Source organism: Haliotis asinina, chromosome 12 (assembly GCF_037392515.1).
Source record: "Haliotis asinina isolate JCU_RB_2024 chromosome 12, JCU_Hal_asi_v2, whole genome shotgun sequence".
Lineage (NCBI taxonomy): Eukaryota > Metazoa > Mollusca > Gastropoda > Lepetellida > Haliotidae > Haliotis > Haliotis asinina.
In genome coordinates, this window is record NC_090291.1 from 17,971,509 (window position 1) to 17,993,181 (window position 21,673).

The following is a 21,673-nucleotide window of genomic DNA, read 5'->3' on the forward strand; positions in this document are numbered from 1 at the left end:
ATTTATAGCCGAGCAATTAAGGTTTCTGTGGTTTGAGGCTGTCTGATTTTCTTTCACAGAGGTCTCAATGGAAGAATTTTGTTCCACCCAGCCTCCTGTGTGGAAGTCGCCTGTGCCATTGTATTTTGGAAGTTTTCTGCTTTGTCACATTTATGCATGTTATACATCATTGGAAACCCGAGGAATTGCTCTCTCCAAATATGCAAAGCTCAATATTATGCTGCCCCTGGTAACCAGTCCAGATTGAATTTCCAACGTGGTGGTTTGTGTAATTTTACTGAAGTTAAGTTCTGTATCACAGTAATCATCATGCCACCATCATGCGGTGATGATATAATGGCAATTACTCTTACCCGTCACCGCAGAAAAATAATAATGCATTTCTATACAGCATTTGAAAGCCATTTAAAGTGTGGTTTAGACAATTATGAAACGCACACATGTATGTTGCATATTAGTGGTGGCGCTATAAAGGTATTAATGTGCGAAATGCAACATATACTGGTAGTGATAAAGATTGGCGGAATTTAGATGAATCTGTACACCAGATGTACCGGCGTCGTTTATATTTACAACTATAAAACATTTGCAAAATCATTTATGTGGGATTCTGGAAATATGTAACATGCTGGTGTGCAACATGAGATAGTCGAGCTGTACAGGAATGAATATACTTGACAGAACTAAAGTTACAACAGACTGGAATAAAGCCATAACAACAATACCTGTAATCTTAATATTTAGACATCTAGTGTGGTGGAAAGCCCTGGGAAGTGCGTTTCTGCCAAGGTATAATTTGCATTCGAGTCTCGTCTCAGAGTGAGACTATGTGCGTCATTATGTAACAGCACGTGCCCTTATTGTGGATGAAATCGGGGATCTGGTCCGCATGTCCCGGGAGTGTTACAACTGTTTTATGATCCATCATACAAAAAATGTAATATCTAAAACGCATAGGAGAGCCCTTGCAGGTGCGGTTCTGCCATGGTATAATGTGCATTCGAGTCACGTCTATTAGTCAGGCAATGTGCGTCATTATGTAGCGGGTAAAGTTGGGCATCTGGCGCGCATGCCCCGTCAGTTTTACGGCAGCTATAATTTCACGACCCATCATCCAAAATTTAATGTTTAAAATGCATTGGAAAACCCTTGCAAGTGAAATATCACGACGACTTCTAGATTCAAGGTCTTCTGATTTCTCCTCAAGTTCTTTAACTTTGGTGTGTAACTCCACATTCTCCGTCCGAAGTCAGGCGAGTTGATCGTGCATGTCCGACGCCATGTTGTCAACTCTTGTGAGCAACGATTCGAAATTCTTGTCCTTAGCACATTTTAGATCACTGAACATTCTTTTTGATGCATCACTATCCGAATCATTCAATCCTTGATCGACTTGTACCGATCCACCTTTACCAGTCTCTAGGGTGGACTGACGGGTGTGAGGTCCTGGGTTCATCTCCACTGACCCGCTCGTCAGTGTGTGTAGTGTGTAGTGTGCTGAGAAGGAGCAAGAGGCGTACGCACAAAGAAACTGACCGTCGATCGACATGGAGACCATGCATGCCTCGTTTGGAACAATTTGGTTGATTAAATGTACCGATTTTAGCCCGATATTGGGCCAAAGAGATACCCATTATCAGAGCATTCAAAAACATTCTTGTCTATCCAACGCATGCGCATGATTATGTTTATTTTGTAAATTGAATAACAAAAATGTTGCTGAAAATGAATTTCATGTACTCCTGAAGTGTGAACGCTTTTCGGATTTAAGAGTAAGATATATTCAGAAATATTTGACTGATTTTAATCCAAATGCCAATTTTATTTATTTATGCCAACATCATATGCAAATGACTGTATGATGGGCCTGTGGCCTTTTACTGAATAAATTTGTCTGTCTGTCTGTCTGTGTGTCTGTCAGTCTAAAGTTGAAGTTTCCTTCACTTATCTGGCTTCCTCGTGTTATTCATTTCGATGTGTTTTTTCCCCGCGTCATTGGTTTGTTGCATGGCTGTTTGGGGAGTTTGTAAGTCCTTAGGTTTTCTTGTCCATTATACTCCATGTTGCAGCCTTTTTTCTATCATTATGGCTGGTATATTTTGTTGTTTTTGTTGCACGCCTCGCTCGTATTGTGGGGGAAGCCATCGTGGTTGTTTCTCTCTCTCCTGCCCCGACTGTAAAGTCGAGACGTCGGCTTGGGACCCTGGTGCCCCAATTGTGGAACAATATCCTGCACTTTGGACCAGCGGTGTCATCATTGTGCGCCGCTGTCGACTGCCGACTTCAAGACTTTTTTAGCTGTGAAAAGTTGTTAAAATCTAAATATTTTAGATATTTAAATACTTACCTTACTTACCATAGGTCTTATGCATACTACCTCAAGTTTTGCTAGAGTGAGTGAGTGAGTTTAGTTCTACGCCGCACTCAGCAATATTACAGCTATATGGCGGCGGTCTGTAAATAATCGAGTCTGGACCAGACAATCCAGTGATCAACAACATGAGCATCGATCTGCGCAATTGGGAACCGATGACATGTGTCAACCAAGTCAGCGAGCCTGACCACCCGATCCCGTTAGTCGCCTCTTACGACAAGCTGAGTCGCCTTTTATGGCAAGCATGGGTTGCTGAAGGCCTATTCTACCCCGGGGCCTTCACGGGTCTGTTTTGCTAGAAGAGATTAGACAGTCGTTGATTCGCCATTCCCTAAATGGATACCTGATGTATTCCACGAATGTAGTCACGGAAGTGACGTGATCTCCCGCAAGCGTGAACAATCCAAAAATCACTTTTACTGGCAACAGGAAGGTCCGAAGAGTCTAAAGTGGGGAGGAGCATCCAGCGTTGGGAGGGAGTCACCGCCCTATGGTAAGGTAAGTATTTAAATATCTAAAATATTTAGATTTTAACAAATTTTTAACTTACCTTGCCATAGGTCTTATGCACATGGCTTCGACGGATGGATGGTGGTGTGGACCATCCTACAGCAACCATAGCACAGGAGACCCGGTAAATCAATGCCAACAGTCACGGGACAGACCTGGAAACAGGACAAAGAGTAACCCAAGAGAACTCCAAAGAAAACCCGACGCACCCTGAGGGTGAGGTTAATCTTAAGACCAACGGTAAGTAAACGTAATTACCTAATGGGTGAACGGCTGGGTAAGTTACTGGGCAACCACCAACGGACCAAAAGCCTGTATCCCCTCCATGTCCTTAACCGCCAGGTCCCTCAAGTAGTGGAAAGTGAAGACGGTCGACGACTTCCAAAAGCAGCCCTCCATAATCAGCGGCACTGTACAGTTTCTATGGAGGGCCATGGTGGATGCCAACGCTCTGATGTCATGTGGTTTGTTCGCCACTGGGTGAGGAAGATGCTTGGCATCATAAGCCGCCAAAATCGTGGAGCGGAGCCATAAGGCGACTGTATTCCTGTTCACTTCCCCTTTGCAGTTGGATGAAAGCGGGATGAACAGTCTTTTGCGGCAATGTCTCTTAGAGGCCGACTTCCTGATGTAACATCTAATTGCTCTAACGGGACACAAAAGCTCCTCCTCAAAGTCATGCTGTCCCAAGACTGAAGATAACGGAGGAATGGAGGGCGGGAGCTGGTTCTTGGCTACAAAATCCCACAAGAGGCCCAAGTGGGCTCGTCCATGTCTCGACTGCTCAAACCGAACCTGCATCACGTCCAAGACATGAATTTCACTCACTCTAGCCGCAGTAGCCAAGATTACTTGAAAGACCGTCGTTTTAGATAAAAATTCAAAAGAGGCTTCCTCTAAAGGCTCACGTGGAGGTCCTCTGATGTGTTGTAGGACGATGTTGAGGTCCCAAGCTGGAGGGCGAAACTTGACCTTCTGATCCTCCAGTTTGAATGCCTTGAGAAGAACTATAAGCTCTGGTACCTTGGAAATCTGTTAATCCGCTTTCACCGCCAAGACGGAGTTCAAATACGTCTCTAGGGTACTGCCTCTAAGATGCTTGGAGTTGGTAAGATGCAGGAACAGGAAGAAGTTCGCAACAAACTGTGGAGAGGCTGTCATAGGCTCTTGCGATCTTTGTTCACAAAACCTCTCAAAGGAGAGCCACTTGTCATCGTATAGGGATGAGGTCGAGACTCGATGTGCACGAGCTATGACGCTCGCCACACGTGAGGAGTAGCCTTTAGCCTTCAAGGCCTTCTGCAAATGACCCAGCCATGCAGATGGGTCCGGATTGGAGATGGCGACTGTGCGGATGATGTAGCAGATGAGACCAGTCTGGAAGCTGGAACGGCTCTCCACTGGCGAGACGCTGCAGATCGGGAAACCATGGTCTGGCTGACCACCAAGGTGCGACCAAAAGCAGTCGCAGGCTCTGCGTCTGCTTGATCTTGGCGACCACATCTGAGACAAGGACTGGAGGTGGGAACACGTATGCGTCCAGACCTTCCCATGACAGGGTCAGCGTGTCAACCGCCCACGCCTGCGGGTCTGGTTCGGGAGACACATATGTCGGCAACTGGTGGTTGAAGCTGGTTGCGAAGAGCTCCACCAGGGGTCTCCCGTGAAGAATGCAATACTTCTGGATGGAGCATCCACTCCATCGGCGATGGCCTGCCGGGACGTGACGGCGCGTCTGACAGAATGTTCTTGCAACCAGGAATGTGCTGAACAGCGACCACAATCCCGTTGCTGTCGAGAAGATCCACTAGATGGAACATGTGGTCCAGAAGTAGTTTGGACCTGGTCGTGCCCTGGTTCCGAATAACCCAAACGACTGTAGAGTTGTCGGACGCCACCAGGAGTTTGGTGTTTGTTAGAGTAGGTAGCCAGTGGCGCACTGCTAAGATGACAGCTTGCATTTCCAGGTTGTTGATGTGCCACTGTTTTCAGCGCCTGACCACAGCCCTGAGGTTGTCAGGCCATTCAAGTGGACGCCCCACCCCAGCAGGGACGTGTCCACAAACAGTTCGTGCTCATGGCTTAAGTCTCCCAAACAAACACCGGGGCAGACATTCGACTCTACTGTTCACCACCGGATATACCGATGTAGGTGCAGAGGTAGATGGAACGATGATTTGAGGTTGTTCTCCCGGAGAACGGCAACAGGACCCTCTGTAATGGCTGCCACATGAGACGTCCCCTGTGAGACTGCCACTCTCTGAGGGTCAAAGGTTGAGACAAGCCTTGATCCACAAAGGCGAGAATCTTCAACCACCGATCATGAAGAAACCTGACAAGATTGACCCAGGTCAAATATCAGGCCTCCGATGAAGGTCAATTCCTGCATTGGTTCCAGATGTGATTTCTCGGTGTTGAAAATCCACCCCAGTTGATGTAAGAGGTGGGTCGATAAATCTAACTGTTCGTGTAGCAAGCGAGGACAGCAGTGGTTGAGAAGACAGTCGTCTATGTAAGGATCGAAATCCACTCCCCTCAGATGTAGAAACTAAGTAACAGGCAGCGTGATCAAAGAGAAGAAAACCGCGGGGCCGTAGAAAACGAATCTCGGGTACTTCCTGTGATGCAGGAATATGGAGACGTGCAGATACGCGTCTTGCAGATCCACACTGGCTAGCCAAGCTCAAGGTGACAATTTGGCTCGGATCTGGTCCAGTGACGTCATCCGGAAGTGTGGAGGTTCGGCCAGATACAGCCTGTTGAAGGCCGACATGTTGTATATCATATGCATCTTGTTGGAATCTATGCATCATCAGGAAGATGAGTGAGTAGAACCCCGGGGAGAGATGAGGCTCAAGTACTGTCTCTATGGCTCTCTTTGTCAACAGAATATTGATGTTCGATGCTAGGAGAGCTTGCTGATGTTGCGAATACACATGCGACTGAGGAGTGAAAGTCAGTGGTGGATTCACGACTAATGGCAGTGTGTAGCCAGACTTTAGGATTTTGCTCACGTATGGGTCCCCAAGGAATGACCACTTGGCCCTGAAGACCCCTAATCTCCCACCTACTGGAGTGAATTGGTACAACTGGGGGTGTTAGGTCCCAGTAGTCGTTTTCTTCCCACTGCCTCTGGCTCTGCCATGAAAGGCCGATCTCAAGGCCTTGAACGTAGATAAGGCCACCTCAGTATTAGTCAGCTCCACGTGTTGTTTATATACTGCAGGAATCTTGTCATCAAAAAGGAACTTGGAGGTGAATGGCGCATGGAGTAACTGGCGCTTGAACTCCTCTTGCCAACTACAGGCGTCCAAGAACCCCGAGCGACCTACCGTCATAGTCATGGCCAGGGCTGCACGCAGATGTCCCAGAAGATCAAGGAGCACCTTTCCCTTCGAAGCAAAGATTGTAGTCAGGTGGTTAATCCTAGACACATTATCCTCAGATAGATCCATCGTCGCCGCCGATGTCGCAGAGGCCGCCGCAGAAATCGGCTTCAGCATATGCTTAAGTCCCATGTCAATGGCGGCCAATTTGGAGTCTTGCACCTTGTATGAAGATTGGGAGGAGCCCGATAAGCATTTAAGAGATTCGTCCTGGATAGCACCACTGTCCGCAAAACCCAAACTGTGAATTTTGTAATCAGATCTCCTGGACTTAGACGCCTTAATGGTCGGGTTTAAGGAGATTTGGGCAAAATCCTCATCTAGAAAGGCCACAGCGTCCGCCACCATAGGATGTGGTAGGATGAGCAGCTCTGGAGACAAGTGGATAGCCGCTGGGTTGCTAGAGTCCGCCAAAGGAGAAGGGCAGTCTGGTAGCCTGTCTGCAATCCATTAAAATATTTCTGACAAAGGTAGATTAGTCGCGTCCTCGTTGCCGGCATCCCCTGCCTGCTCCTCATAATCAGGGCAAAAGAACTGTTCTTCTAGGTCTTCCCACGACACCGATGTTGACTCGCACAGCTGAGTAGACGAGGGTACAGATGTTCTTTAGAAGAAACCCTGGAAGGCTCAGACGCCTGTGAATGCTGAAATCTACCTGAGCGCTGAGGAGATCTGGACCTAGAACGTGGTTGGCGCCTACCCCTATTAGCAGCACGGGAATCCTCTTCCAAGGGGCATCATGGGGATTGTGAGAAAGAGCGAGAACACTGACGCTGACCGTGGTGTGGGGTCTTGGAGCGCCAATTCCTGGGTGATCTAGACCGTGAGCTGAGCTGCGAGTGCTCTCCATCTAGCTGACGCTGTAATATCTATTCCCTGGATAAAGTGAGAGATACTCTAGGAATGCGATAAGGCGCCGGCGTTGGTCCAGGGTCCAGCATTGGAATAGGCGCTTGTATCAGTATCGGCACTGGTGTCAAGATAGTTGTGTAGCATAGGCGCTGGTGTAGGTACGAGCGCTGGTGTAGTCATTGGCGCTGGAACAGGCAATGGCGCTGGTACAGGCAATGGCGCTAGCGTAAAGATAAGTCCAGGCATTGGGATAGGCGCTGTCGTCGGTAAAGGCGCTGGCGTAGCTGACGAGGTAGCGCTAGTCTTGAAGCAATGCCAGGTGTCAAAAGAGAATGCAAAAGTTTCTGAACCTCAGGAAGGGACAGGACGTCAGGGTGAGATAAGTCCACAAAAGCGTCCGAGCGTTGTACTTCAGGGGATGATCGAGTCGGAGTCGAGGATGAGCGCCCCAAACCATGAGTCGGTGCCAGTGCTGAAATCAGTGGCAGTTCAGGGTCATCTGGTAAAGAACCTAAGCATGAGGCTGGAGATGACATCCTTGTCCTTTGCTTCCTCCTGACAGCCAAAAACGTCTTAAAGTCAGCAACTATTAAGCCTTCACAATAGTGACAGCGGTTGTCAATGGAGCAGGCTTTCGAAGCACAATCCGGACACCAAAGGTGAGGGTCTTTGGCCGACTGCTGCTCCTCGCAGATAGTGCAAAACTGACGAGTCATACACAGATAAACTGCAACAAACAAAACAAGCACATAGAAACGTTGAGACAACGCTAGGAGGATGCTTAACCACTTGGAGGTTCAGAAACTTCTGCATTCTCTGCTGATGTCCAGTGCTACTCCAACGCCGATTTTGGATCCACTGTGCTCCCCCCATGGTTCCAGCATCGGTTCTAATGCCGACCCTGACGCTCTCGCTATCACCACTGCCGACGCTTCTGTCTGCGCTGTTCTGTATTTCAGCGCTGATGCCCAATGCAAGCCTACTCAAAGCTTTTCTTATCATATCCCTTGGGTGTCTCATACTAACTCTCAGGAGGAAGATTTGCAGTACCAGTTAGTGAATGAGCGAGCTCGATGTTTAGAAGCTGAACACTCGCTGCATTCTAGGAAATTTCTTTCTACGACTCCCAGACGTCACTGTTCACGCAGACCCCTTCAGAGCCGACGCCAGCGCTCAAGGTCGAAATCCCGGTCTCAATGATGGTCTTCCTCATCGTCGCCATTCCCGCTCTCGGTTCTGGGTTCTGGGAAGAACTCTCATGCGCCGTTTGCTCTGCAGCGTTCTTTACTGCCATAGTCTGCCCAGCGCCAAACTTCACACACAGTCGCTTGGGAGGATTCAGCGGAGTGTTTCTTCTCTCCAGATTATGATGAGATGCTGGACAATACAGATGATTGGGGCACTTATTTACCACCTTCGGCAATATATTAATGGATTGTTGACAGACTCCATGACTGTCAGTCATTGTCTGCAAACAACAGTGATCCGTCTGCTATTAGACTGTCCCCTGAACTGTTGCTACCACGGAACCTATGGTTGCTGACGCAGTTGCACTTCTGGATCATGACAAGTCGAAGCTAACGCTCAATCCGACCATCAAAGCTTCCAAGTCAAGGAAGTCTGCATATAAATCCACAGCTTGGATTTTGCTGACACTGGCGCTATGCAGGATGAGTCGTTGACATGTCTGTCAGGTTGTTCTCAGTCGTCGTACTGTGTTCAATACTGCTAGTGATAAAGAAATGAAGTGCATGTAGAAACCTATTTCTGTACTAGCATCGGCCACTTCAACGGCAGCATGGTACCTAATCTAGAATAATGCATCCAGGATTGATCATTTTCCAACACTCTTCAAATGGCAAGGGAAGGTGCTGCATGATTTTCTTGCGCACCTACAGGCGGCGTTGGCTATGACATATACTCTTCATCGTTCCAGTCTTTCAGAAACCTGCTCTTGGCAGGAAGCGTATAAGTACCAGCTATTGAGAGCTCCCTTTACGTCAAGATTCCTGTTTGATGACAGAATCCTGAAGTGTAACGCCAACACTTCGAGCCTACAAATACAGAAGTCTCTCTGTCTACCCTTGAGGTGCTAGGCTCTGCCCTTCATCCGAAATCAGCAACAAGAGGCAAAAGGAAACGCCGATATGTCCCGCGTAGAGAGGATATATGAAGATCTTTTGCAAGAGGTCGCGGACGTGGTAGGAGCGACGCCGAGGGTCAGCGACGGCACCAAGATGTGCCCAACAGCCTCCGCGACACTCGGTAGGGTTAGGGGCAAGCTTCCTCACTCTGGCCGCTGTCCTCCCGCCGCCAGTCGCGCCAGTTCCCCCGACTCCTGTAGACGGGAGACTAGGGGTCTTCTTTTGATACCAGGTCAGTGTGTGAGCACGGGAACAACATGTACTTGTAGCAGAGAACATTCAGATCCTGTATGATCCACAACATGGCGGCATTCAACAAACTGCATCATCCGGAACCACCCCATTTCGGGATGATATCACTGGAAACTAGCCCTCGGCTTGTGGCTAGCCAGTCTGGACCTCCGGGATGCATACCTTCATATACCAATTTACGATCGGCATAGTAAGTTGTCTGTGTCGGAGTCTCTTTGACCCACTGCATTCATGATCATGAGCTCTTCGTCGACTCATCTCTTCAGAGTTGGGGTGCCCATCTCGACAACCAGACCACCTCGGGGCTGTGGTCAAACTCTAAATGAAACTGGCATATGAACAACATGTAATTTCAGGCAGTTATCCTGGCGGTGTGACCGTTCTGACCGTTCCACTATTGTATACATGATGATCAGGGGACAACCAGATAGTAGCAGCTGTTGGACCAGATGTTTCAGCTGACCAGACAACTAGTCGACAACAACATTGTAGTAAAGGCTCGTCATATTCCTGGATGCAGGAATGTCCTCGCAGACTCTCTCTCAAGACCCAGCAAGCCATCCCTGACAGAATGGATGCTCCATCCAGAAGCCTTTCAGATGCTGTGCCTCGATCACGGGCGTCCCTTGATAGACCTGTTCAGTCTCAATCGTCAGTTGCCTCAATTGTTCATATCGCCCACCCAAGAGCCGGAAGCTTGGGCAGTCGATGCAGTGTCTCCTGTTCCTTCCCAGTCCTTCTTCGGCTGGTTCATCTTCAGAGGGCTGTCCTACGCGTGTAGCTTAAGTCATAGCCTTTGCTAAATCCCTGTATGATGACAAGTGGACTTCGCTTGAGAGGTTTTGTAGTCAGAAATCAAAAGATCAATTATTGGTTTCCCGTGAATGTATAGGTTTCTTTGAGGACGTCTCCGGAAAGACGATTTTTCTCTTAGCTCTGGCTACGGCGGCCAGAGAAGTGAACTTCATACTCTGTCACCCGTATCCGATTCATCTAGGTCTGTTGTGGGATTTTGTTGCAAAGACACAAACTTCCTGGCCAAACGGACAGGACCTTCTCTCTTCTTCCTCTCTCATCGATCTTTGGTCATCACGATGCGGAGGAAGAGGTTCTTTGCCCAGTCAGAGCACTAAAGTTGTACATTGCAAGATTGGCTTCCAGGAGGCGCTTTAGGCAGAGGCTGTTTATTCACTTTTCTTCATATGCCAAGGGTCAAGTGAACAAGAACATTGTTGCGCTCTGGCTCCGTCTGGCCATTTTGGCCGCCTACGATGCGGCGAATCTTCCCCACCCTTCGGCCAACAATCTGCATAAAACAGAGCGCTAGCCTCCATCATGGCCTTACACAGGAACTGCCCTGTCCCGGCCATAATGGAAGGCTGTTTTTGGAAGTCATCTATAGTCTTCGCCAGCCATTATCTGAGGGACCTGGCTGTTGGAGTCGTGGAGAGTTTGCAGTCCTTTGGCCCATTAGGTAACTGCTTATACTTACCATTTGGTCTAACCTATAATTCTCACCTATTAGGTGTTTTGGTATCCTTGGAGTTCTTTGAGTTACTTGCTGTCTCATGTTTCAGGGTGGTCCTGTGACTGCGGGTATAGAGATCACGTCACCTTCGTGCCTGGACATTCATCGATATATGAGGTAGCCATTCATGGGAATGGCGAATCAATGGATGTCTGACCTCGTTTAAACGAAGCTTCAGGTGATATGCATAAGGCCTATGGTAAAATAAGTATTTAAATATCAAAATATTTAGATTTTAATAAATTTGTTGAATTAAAGTACAAGTCTGTGACACCCAAACCGTTTTCTATAGCGCCAGTTACTCACAGAGTGTAAGTCTCCCAGCAACATAATACAGTAAACCTTCCACAAACGTATCAGTTGTTTGTCAGACGTGTGAACTATATTACAAAGGCGTCGCTCACTTAAAAACTGTTATCCTGACAGTTCTGTTGCTGCTATACATACCATACACGCCCTTCTTGTGTATCGGTTTTAAACCTATGAAATCGTAATAACATCCAAAACAGTAACTGTAGAACAAGTAATTACCCAATACTATTAAAGTATGGAACAACATACCTCAACATCTTACTCATTTAGAGTCCTTGTCATGTTTTACTAAAGAGCACATACATCAGACTCGTTATTATTTGGAAATGTCCATGCAACTGAATCTGCAATTAGGAAGGTTCTTGAATCTGTTCATTTATATCGCAAAATCAGGCAGACGCTCCTTCTTCAGGCTAACGAGTGTTTATTTTCAACATATGACTTTGACACATGGTTATTTTTCCTATGGGCACGTACTGCCTGTAACAACTTACATGTAACTATACACGATTATTTCTTGTTTCTGTAACGGAGAGGTGTTCACATAAGCTTCAATTCATCTGAATAAAATGTGTTTAAAACAAACCATTCTTAAAAATGCAGGGCGCAATGCTGATGACACATGTCACCGTGTGTCTAAGTTCTATCATATCCAAAAAACACGTTTTCCCAAATAGCAATACGGTTTGTATCAACTTTGAGGAAGTAGATGAAAATCATTATTTTAACACGGTCCGTTCACAAAATGGAGTTCAAGTGGTATTAATATTACATGTCAGAAATTAAATCCTTTCTCACTTACTGCCAAACACATGTTTAAATATTACAAAGGGTTTTCGATAATGATATACAGGTGTCAGCAGTCAGTATAAAAGAGAAAAAATCCCATGAATCTGTTACAGAATTCAGAGATGAAACCCAACAACCGCTGTTCAGAAGGGGTACACTGATCCTGCAACCAGATAGGAGGTGACGTACATCCTGGATCGGGACGAGGCAGGTCAACTTTCATCTGATGACGATCACCGCCTGATGATGCGGCACTTGTCGTGTGGCATAATTCAACTTGAACATGCGCAAAGACCTTCTGTGGCATCCTGTATGAAGCTGGCTGATTTCAACAGGGCACGGAGTGTTGCCGGGAGGTACCAAATTTCGTCGTCCTTCCTACGTCGACTGAAGTGCGCCTTCACAGCAATCAGACTTTGAAATCAAAGTTGTATCCTTCCATGTTTCGATTTTGTATTATATATTCGGGTTGACATATTCAATTTATCTGTCCATTACGTACGGCAACTGTATGGATATTGGGCTATGATTATCATGGGACCTGCAAAATTAACAGAACAAGCTAACACCGTTTCTCTCTCATCTAAACAGTAACCCCAAATCGAAATAACATAAATGACATAAATGACATAAACTTAAAGCTGAAAGCATAAATACCTAGAATCTTAGAACGGAAAAAAAACACCGACAATCCGCTACAAATATCTAATGATACTTGTAACTTAAAGCGGGTAGAAATCGGGGTAAAAATTGACAATGGAGCATGCGCAAGCTGGCACCGTCTAAAACACTAACCAGAAACCGTTATAAGATAAAATTTCAGGTAAAAGTATCAAGACAGACAAGGTTAAAACGGAACGTAAAGATTAATACCTCGTAACAAAAAGCTAATAATACTAGTAAAATAAAACAGAAATAAAACCCCAAAACCAAAAACAAGGAAAGACAAGTGAACTTAATTAGGTGACTCAAGTGAAATTCTATACTTACAAGGACTACAAACTCGGTGGGTCGGCGAGGCACCAAAACTTCTGTTTCCAGATGAGGGTTACATATTTTTTAATGTCTACGAACTGGCCAGGACGTTTTAATTCCATCTGGTCTGATGACGAATTTTAGGTTCCTATGTTTGTACTTAATTTGAGGTTGCCTGGAAGGATGAAATATACGTGTTTATTCTTGTGCTTAGCCTTGGTATTGTCTTTAATTCCACATGGTCTGATGATGTCCTCCATGTTACCATGTTTGCAGACAGTTGGATGTTGTCTGGAAGGATGACATATAACGTTTTTATTGCTGCGTTTAGCCTTGGTATTGTCTTTAATTCCATCTAGCGTGATGCCGTACTCAATGTTTCCATGTTTGCCAGTAGTCGGTTGTAGTCTGGAAGAATGGCTGGTAGTTGGATGTTGTCTGGAAGGATGACATATAACGTTTTTATTGCTGCGTTTAGCCTTGGTATTGTCTTTAATTCCATCTAGCGTGATGCCGTACTCAATGTTTCCATGTTTGCCAGTAGTCGGTTGTAGTCTGGAAGAATGGCTGGTAGTTGGATGTTGTCTGGAAGGATGAAATATAACGTTTTTATTGCTGCGTTTAGCCTTGGTATTGTCTTTAATTCCATCTAGCGTGATGCCGTACTCAATGTTTCCATGTTTGCCAGTAGTTGGTTGTAGTCTGGAAGAATGGCTGGTAGTTGGATGTTGTCTGGAAGGATGAAATATAACGTTTTTATTGCTGCGTTTAGCCTTGGTATTGTCTTTAATTCCATCTAGTGTGATGCCGTACTCAATGTTTCCATGTTTGCCAGTAGTTGGATGTAGTCTGGAAGAATGGCCGGTAGTTGGATGTTGTCTGGAAGGATGAAATATAACGTTTTTATTGCTGCGTTTAGCCTTGGTATTGTCTTTAATTCCATCTAGCGTGATGCCGTACTCAATGTTTCCATGTTTGCCAGTAGTTGGTTGTAGTCTGGAAGAATGGCCGGTAGTTGGATGTTGTCTGGAAGGATGAAATATAACGTTTTTATTGCTGCGTTTAGCCTTGGTATTGTCTTTAATTCCATCTAGCGTGATGCCGTACTCAATGTTTCCATGTTTGCCAGTAGTTGGATGTAGTCTGGAAGAATGGCTGGTAGTTGGATGTTGTCTGGAAGGATGAAATATAACGTTTTTATTGCTGCGTTTAGCCTTGGTATTGTCTTTAATTCCATCTAGCGTGATGCCGTACTCAATGTTTCCATGTTTACCAGTAGTTGGATGTAGTCTGGAAGAATGGCCGGTAGTTGGATGTTGTCTGGAAGGATGAAATATAACGTTTTTATTGCTGCGTTTAGCCTTGGTATTGTCTTTAATTCCATCTAGCGTGATGCCGTACTCAATGTTTCCATGTTTGCCAGTAGTTGGATGTAGTCTGGAAGAATGGCCGGTAGTTGGATGTTGTCTGGAAGGAAGAAATAAAAGTTGTTGTTGTCACAAACGCAACCCTACTGTTACCCATGACTACGATTTACGTCTCTCACTACTGTCACTAACTGTAACGTCATGATGACGGCATATCTATAACAGTTGATGTCAATGTCTGGCTGGCTGGCGTATCCTCGCCAAAGTCTTCCTCTTCTTTATCATCGCTTTGATTTTCTTGTGACGCAATGCTTATAATGTCCTCATCTGAGAGGGTCTGACCGGTTTCTCATTTGAGATCGACATCAACACAGTGATGGGCGTGGTCTCAGTCTTGTCAGCATCGCCGTCAACAAACGTCAGAGGTCAACGCAGTGAGCACCGTTGAGTAGCGGTAAACATCAGCCATCTTTCCAACGACATCTTTGGTGTTCGGATATATGAGGCACATTTGTACATCTTTTGCTATTTCTTTACCAAAATTGACCGTTCGGATACGGAAACCGAACATTCGGATATACGAGGTAAATTGTAACTAAAAAATTTGGAGGTTTTTGTGTGAATAATGTTCGAAACCGAGGTATTCGGATATCTGAAGTTCGGGTAGAGGAGGTCTGAGTGTACATGAACAATGAACGATAGAAAGAAAGCAGCATTGCATGTGCATTGCTCTCCATAGGTAGAGCGACTTGCATGTTCAAATCATTGACATCAAGTGGGAGGTGGATTTCCATTCTGAAAATTTGAATAAAAAAGTATCAAGTTGTCAGCAGTTTAATTGACCATAACTCAACGCCTCATGGCAACACTGATAGCAGAAAGGTCCTCTCCTTTCAGTCAACAGTAGCGACATTCATATGGATTGTCAGACATCACGCTTTGCTGAACATCACTAAAAGACCCTTGTTCCGTACTCTTGAAAGTGGCTTGTTTAACCTACACTCCCTACTATCTCTTCTCCCTTCGTCATATATGATTGTACAAAAGCCAACTGTTCCATCACAGACACCGTGTGAACTTGACATAATATCTAATATCTAAATATGGGCTGGCCTCTTTCGTTATTCAGCCGCCAAGATATGTATGGGCGATAGAGTACGGGCGGGTAGAGTACTGGTTAGAGCGTTCGCTCGTTACGCTGAAGTAAATAAGTATTCAGGGAGAATCGGCGTTTGACTTCATAATATGTCAGTGTCTGTCATGCATTGATGCTAATCTTGTTTTAAAGTTAACAGTCTTTGATATCGGCTGGTTGGTATAGAGTAGGGCTCTCTCCTGTCCCTATATATGTTTAACGGCTGTTATTTTGCGAACGTAGTGCAACATGTTATCTAAAGATAGATTGTGCAGGTATGATTTATTAATTAGTGCGACCTGAGGTCCATCGTCATGTAGCTTGCGAACGTAGAAAAATCATTCTTATCAAATCCATTCAGGTAGAGGATGGTTGGTTTACTGCTGATAGTAATCGTCATGTTTGATATCGTTGATGCAGTAACTATTTCAAGTTACATAAATTTATCATCCAAAACTGTGTTCCATAGGGGATATCGCTCGTTTGGACAGTAGATTTTGGATAATGCCCTGACAATGCTATGACGTCATGAATTTAATGACGCCACAATGCTATCACATCGCTGCACTGCAAATCTAATGGCAGTGCTGTCTTGAGAGATATATGTTTTTCTTTAAAAATTAATGAAGAATGTACTTTACTAAGAAAGTGAAATCCCAAATATGACATATGTTGCATTTGACCACTTTCTAAATGGCATCGTGTAATCATAATGAAGAATGAGTTTCGATGATAAATAGAATCTCACCTGCGTGTCGACTGATATCAATTATACCAACACTCGCTTATAAAGGTAGAAAAAAATGTTATTTAAGTAAGATGTGTTACTTTATCAACTCGTGTTGATATATTTGATATCGGCGGACACTTGGTGAGATTCTCTATATAACCTCACAAGTTATAGTGAGTGACTGAGTTAAGGCTATAAGTCATATCGGGAATTTTGCATCCATAACATGACTAAAACAAGTTATAGATTTATAATGATTAAAATACAGTAAATGAACACCTGTCAGTGAAGGATAGTAAAACAGCTAGATTATCACATATATACCTTTAAACCTAGCTATTAAATCTAAAACAGTTTAACTATAGAGGACGATACAATATCAAAACACGCTATAGATCGTCAACAACTGGAGGCAACTGACTATTCACGGCAGGTCCACAGAGTCTTATTGTATTTAGTAATGTTTACAAATTGTTCTTGTCACGATATAGCTGATATATTGTCGAAGAGGCGTTAAATGTTCACTCACCCATGTTGCCAAGTCGATTTGATGTTGTTTGTAATAGTAAAGCATAACCTTTATACCTGTATGTTTTTTTTTATGTGCAGCATATGAGGGGAAGAAAAGAACATCAGAATTACGTTTGCTATATTTAGGTGAAAGGGACGTGGTCTATTGTCTACCTTTCACATGCACAATGATGCTCTCGAGTCACTAACGTAACCTCAGTGCAATGTTAAAGGATGGGAGTTAAGGATAACCTTAGCAGAGTTTGCTTTGTGAAGGAAGCCCCAGATTGATTTTAGTATCCAGTGAACATAAAAGTGTAAATGTAATCAAAGTTTTATCTTTCAAATTGCGAGTTGATCAGTGCTGGTCCTCATGAGGTGAAATGGGTTTTAGTGATGCAGAGAAAATGCTCACTCAAGCAATGTTTTCTTGCCAATGTTTTGTTACTATATTCTCCACAAATGATATAAAGAGAACGTTTATGAAGTGGTTATCCTCGCCCTCTATATGCTCACAGGTACATGAGCCTTAAAGCACATTTTTTCTAATGTGCATGTACTTGTACTGATTTTCAGAATAAACGCTGTTATCCGGATTTACTCAGTTTAAGAGGGGTGAAAAATGCACATGCTTCTCTGACTGCCTTACAATACGGAAGAGCATAAATATATTATTAACCAACGTTTCTAGCTGAAGTGCATGGCTATCAATTATGTGTCTGACATTCATAAGCGTCTTAGTAAAAAATTTAGAGAGCGAATTTTGTTTTACCAGTCCACAATAATCAGATTATCCACGTATTTGTCCACAGGATCTGAACCACATCCATTCTTTCTTATGAAGACGAATTTATATGTGAGATCAAATAACTGACAAAAAAGCAAAAGTAGGTCTTCTTGCGATAAGCCGTACTCCATTTATACTAGGAAAGCTACGTTTCCTTTTACACGACTGTTTCGTACGACGAGCGACGTCTACGATACACGATTTGTCCATTTTGCCATCTGACGATATCGGTTGGGTTGTCCGATTAGCCTGATCTGACAACGCAACTATGGCACCCGTCTCAAGACGTCACTCTCTGTTGTACGAGCAGAAATTGATTGCAATCCTTGGATTGTATCTCATGGTCAAAAAAAGAAAGAGGCATTCGAAAAGAACCCACCGTTTTGGGGTTCACCGAATTTTGCTGAGAGGAAAAGAGCAGGGGGCGTATCAGAATCTGGTATAGGAGCTGAGCCTTGACAACATGAAATTTCAGGAATATTTTCGTTCAATGAATTTTTCTACAATTTGCAAGTTCGAAGCACATGGTCAAAACTGAAAATTGTAATTTCCCGGATTATTTTAGCACTGTTGCCCCTTGAAACCCGTACGACGGGCTCCGTCACACGACCAGATCGCTACATGAAGCGATAGACGTGCCACGTCGTGCGTCAAAAACGCAGAAAAGGAAACAGTTACTGATAATTCAACGTGAACGAAATCTGTCGTACGACGTCGTGCGAAAGAATGGAAACGTTAGTTATGAAAGTGAGGGATGTTCCTTCTTGGCTTGGTGTTATTTGTGAACCAAGTTGAATAATTGTGTATGGATTTAGGAAATGATTTGTCCATTCACGAAAATTTGTGTTATTAAATTCGTTTAAGAACGCCAGTTGAGAGCAAGCGTTTTCGTGAATATTTTCGGAGTAAAGTTCGAAATTGCAGCGACAGGTGCCAATAGGTTCATGTACACTTTTCATACAACTCCTTTTGGTATTATTTTAAAGTTAACTCAATTAAACGTCATGTGCATTTGGTGCAGAGATGGAATCTGCACGCTCAGCGTTCATGTGATACCTAAAGCGTGTCGGACCACATTACTGCAGGATGGGCAAATTAATGTTATCGGATGAAACAAGGTTACGTTTTGGCTTGATCACCTTATGCAATGGAATAACGGTGTAGACGTTTAGGTTGTTAACGTTAGACACATTTACGTGTGTTCTTCGTACGCGTCGTTGGGAAGTACGGCCATGACAACTACCTGGAGGTGTCTCAGTCATATGTTCGTTTTACGTCTGTCAGAGGTAGAGAAAAAAAATATAACGTATAACCGTGACTCGTTTTTAATGAATACTCCTTACTTATGATCACTTTCGCCTGTTTCCTAACACTGCTGACCTTTGATGCCATACAACCCCCAGAAAGCGGGTTGGCTGGTTTGACCGGCTGCTTGGTTTGTTGTTTTACGCAGTATCCAGCTATATGGCAGCGGTAAATAATCGAGTCTGGACCAGATAATACAGTAATCAACAGCATAAGCATCGATCTGCGCCACTGGAATAAGATGACATGTGTCAACCAAATCAGCGAGCCTGGCCACACGATCCCATTAGTAACCTCAAATGACAAGCATTGGTTACTGAAGACCAAATCTAACCAGGATCATACATTTATAAAGTAACATAGCTTTAACAAACCATTGGATACACTTACCGCCACCATGTCTGTTACAAAGGTAAGGAAATCTCCAAAGTGAGCCAAGGCCAACGGAATACCCAAGCAGCGATAAAATGTACTCTCTCTTTTTGGACCATACCTCTCTTGGTCGTACTCGGTCAGTCTTTTTGGTGGACTCTTGACAGACAGCGTTTAAAAGCACGTCCGGCTCCGACATGATACTAAGTCTTGTATGACAAACTGTGTTAAACCTTGACAAACAGACCATGACCTCTTTCGTAATATGTCTAACTGTGGCCAGTCATGGGTGGTTGCCGACATTAGTTTTGTACGCTTTACTGTGTCGAATAATAAATAGGCCTCTGTTCTCGAACACACACACACACACACACACACACACAAACAGAGAGAGAGAGAGAGAGAGAGAGAGAGAGAGAAATAACAATTAAATGTTTATGAGTGAGTGAGTTCAGTTTTACGCCGCACTCAGCAATATTCCAGCTATAAGGCGACGGTCTGTAAATAATCGAGTCTGGACCAGACAATGAGGTGATCAACAACATGAGCATCGATCTGCGCAATTGGGAACCGTTAACATGTGTCAGCTAACTCAGCGAGTCTTACCACCCGATCCAGTTAGTCGTCTCTTACGAGAAATATGGGTGCCAAAGATCAAATCTAACCCTGAGTTTCCAGGGTCGATTTAACAATAGTTGCATATTTTCACCGTAACCCACAATCTTCAAGATGTACAGACCATGCGTCCATGTGAACTGGAGATCCACTGAAAAAGAGCGAACACTGCAAACTTCATGTACCAACAAAAACATACATATTTTACCGCTCAAACAACCATCTTTCAGTGTTATTTTTTTACCATCGCCAACGGAAGGAGTTGCACATGTGTCAAGGTCAACTGCCCACAACAGCACCTTGTAAACTGGTGCACAGCCAGTTTGCTTGTTTCTGGTAATAAAGAAGAGACTAGATCATTGCATCACAGACCAGAAATATCTGCATCTGTTATAATCAAATAAGATTTATGCCTTCAACGTGATGCCATTGACAAAGCCCTATGTTCTTCCCCTAAGTATGCGGAGCAACAGCTGTAGATATACTAACATAATAAATTAAGAGTTGATAATCTCAGAAAAGCATGTTTGACTGCACTTACAATAGAGTAATTGAAAGCAAGGACATAATAAAGATTACACAAATGTGATCTACGCCAGTTACAAACCGTCCACCTGATCCTACTTCGTATCTTCCGACCCGGTCACGCTTTTGTGTTACCTTTAGCTTTTTCTCACCCCAGCTGCCCCAGCGTTTGATGCAATGTCAGACAGAGCGAAAGGCGTTTTGTACAGGCCTCGATGGATCTCCCCACAGGGTGTTAACATGAATGTTTTTCTATCTTGAGTAGCCAGTCAGTCGTTAAAGAAGAAAATACGACTGGATAAGAACATCGTTGTGTTGATAGATACATCTTGCGCCCCTGATACCGTGAGATAATTTTCAAGTATTGGTTGTCATCGTGAGAGGCTCTGATATAATTATTGACAACAGGAGGCCGGGAGAAATGCTATGGACACCATTGTCCATAGTCATAGTCCTTAATCGGGAGAGGGTGATGATGATATTCTGGCGGTTCAACAATTTTGTTCTGTGGAGGTGGGAGTAGGGGGCAGCAAGTTTATACATCCTTTCAAAACAGTCTGTAGGGGACAGGGGATGTTTGAAAACTGGGCTCTACACTTTTCTGAAATGATTGCACCAATGAAGGATACATTGTACACTCGCGATCACCTGCCACGATCACTATTTGATAGTAATTCAATAGCACTTGATATCTGTCGTTTCTGCACATTTAGCAGATATGTTCTTAGTTGTTATACACTATCATATGTAAGGACCAAACATCAACGGGAAAAATGCAAATACAATGATGATACGAGGACATTTTCTGGCCGAACAAAATATGTTACTATCACAGCTTTGTGAGTAACCTTCCTTTTTGCATATACTTATGCAAAATATGATTTTGGTAACATGTATCTGAAGAAATGTGTTTATGACTCTCAATACAAATGGCATGAAAATATATTGAGTAAATAACGTATACGCGGCGACATCACTGTTTATATTGCTTCAAATCATGCTTGTATTTTGCAGAGCTTATTTGAAGTCTATGGAAGTGTTTTGTGGCTTTCTAACTCAGGCGTAACTTATTTATGAGATCATCGGTTGTTGTCATAATCTGCGTCCTTCGATGCGGACTAGTAAGAATGTATGTACTTAATGATTTTGAATTGATCGAATCAAAGAAGTAATTGTCGTTGAAAAGAATGAATGACTGTTATTGG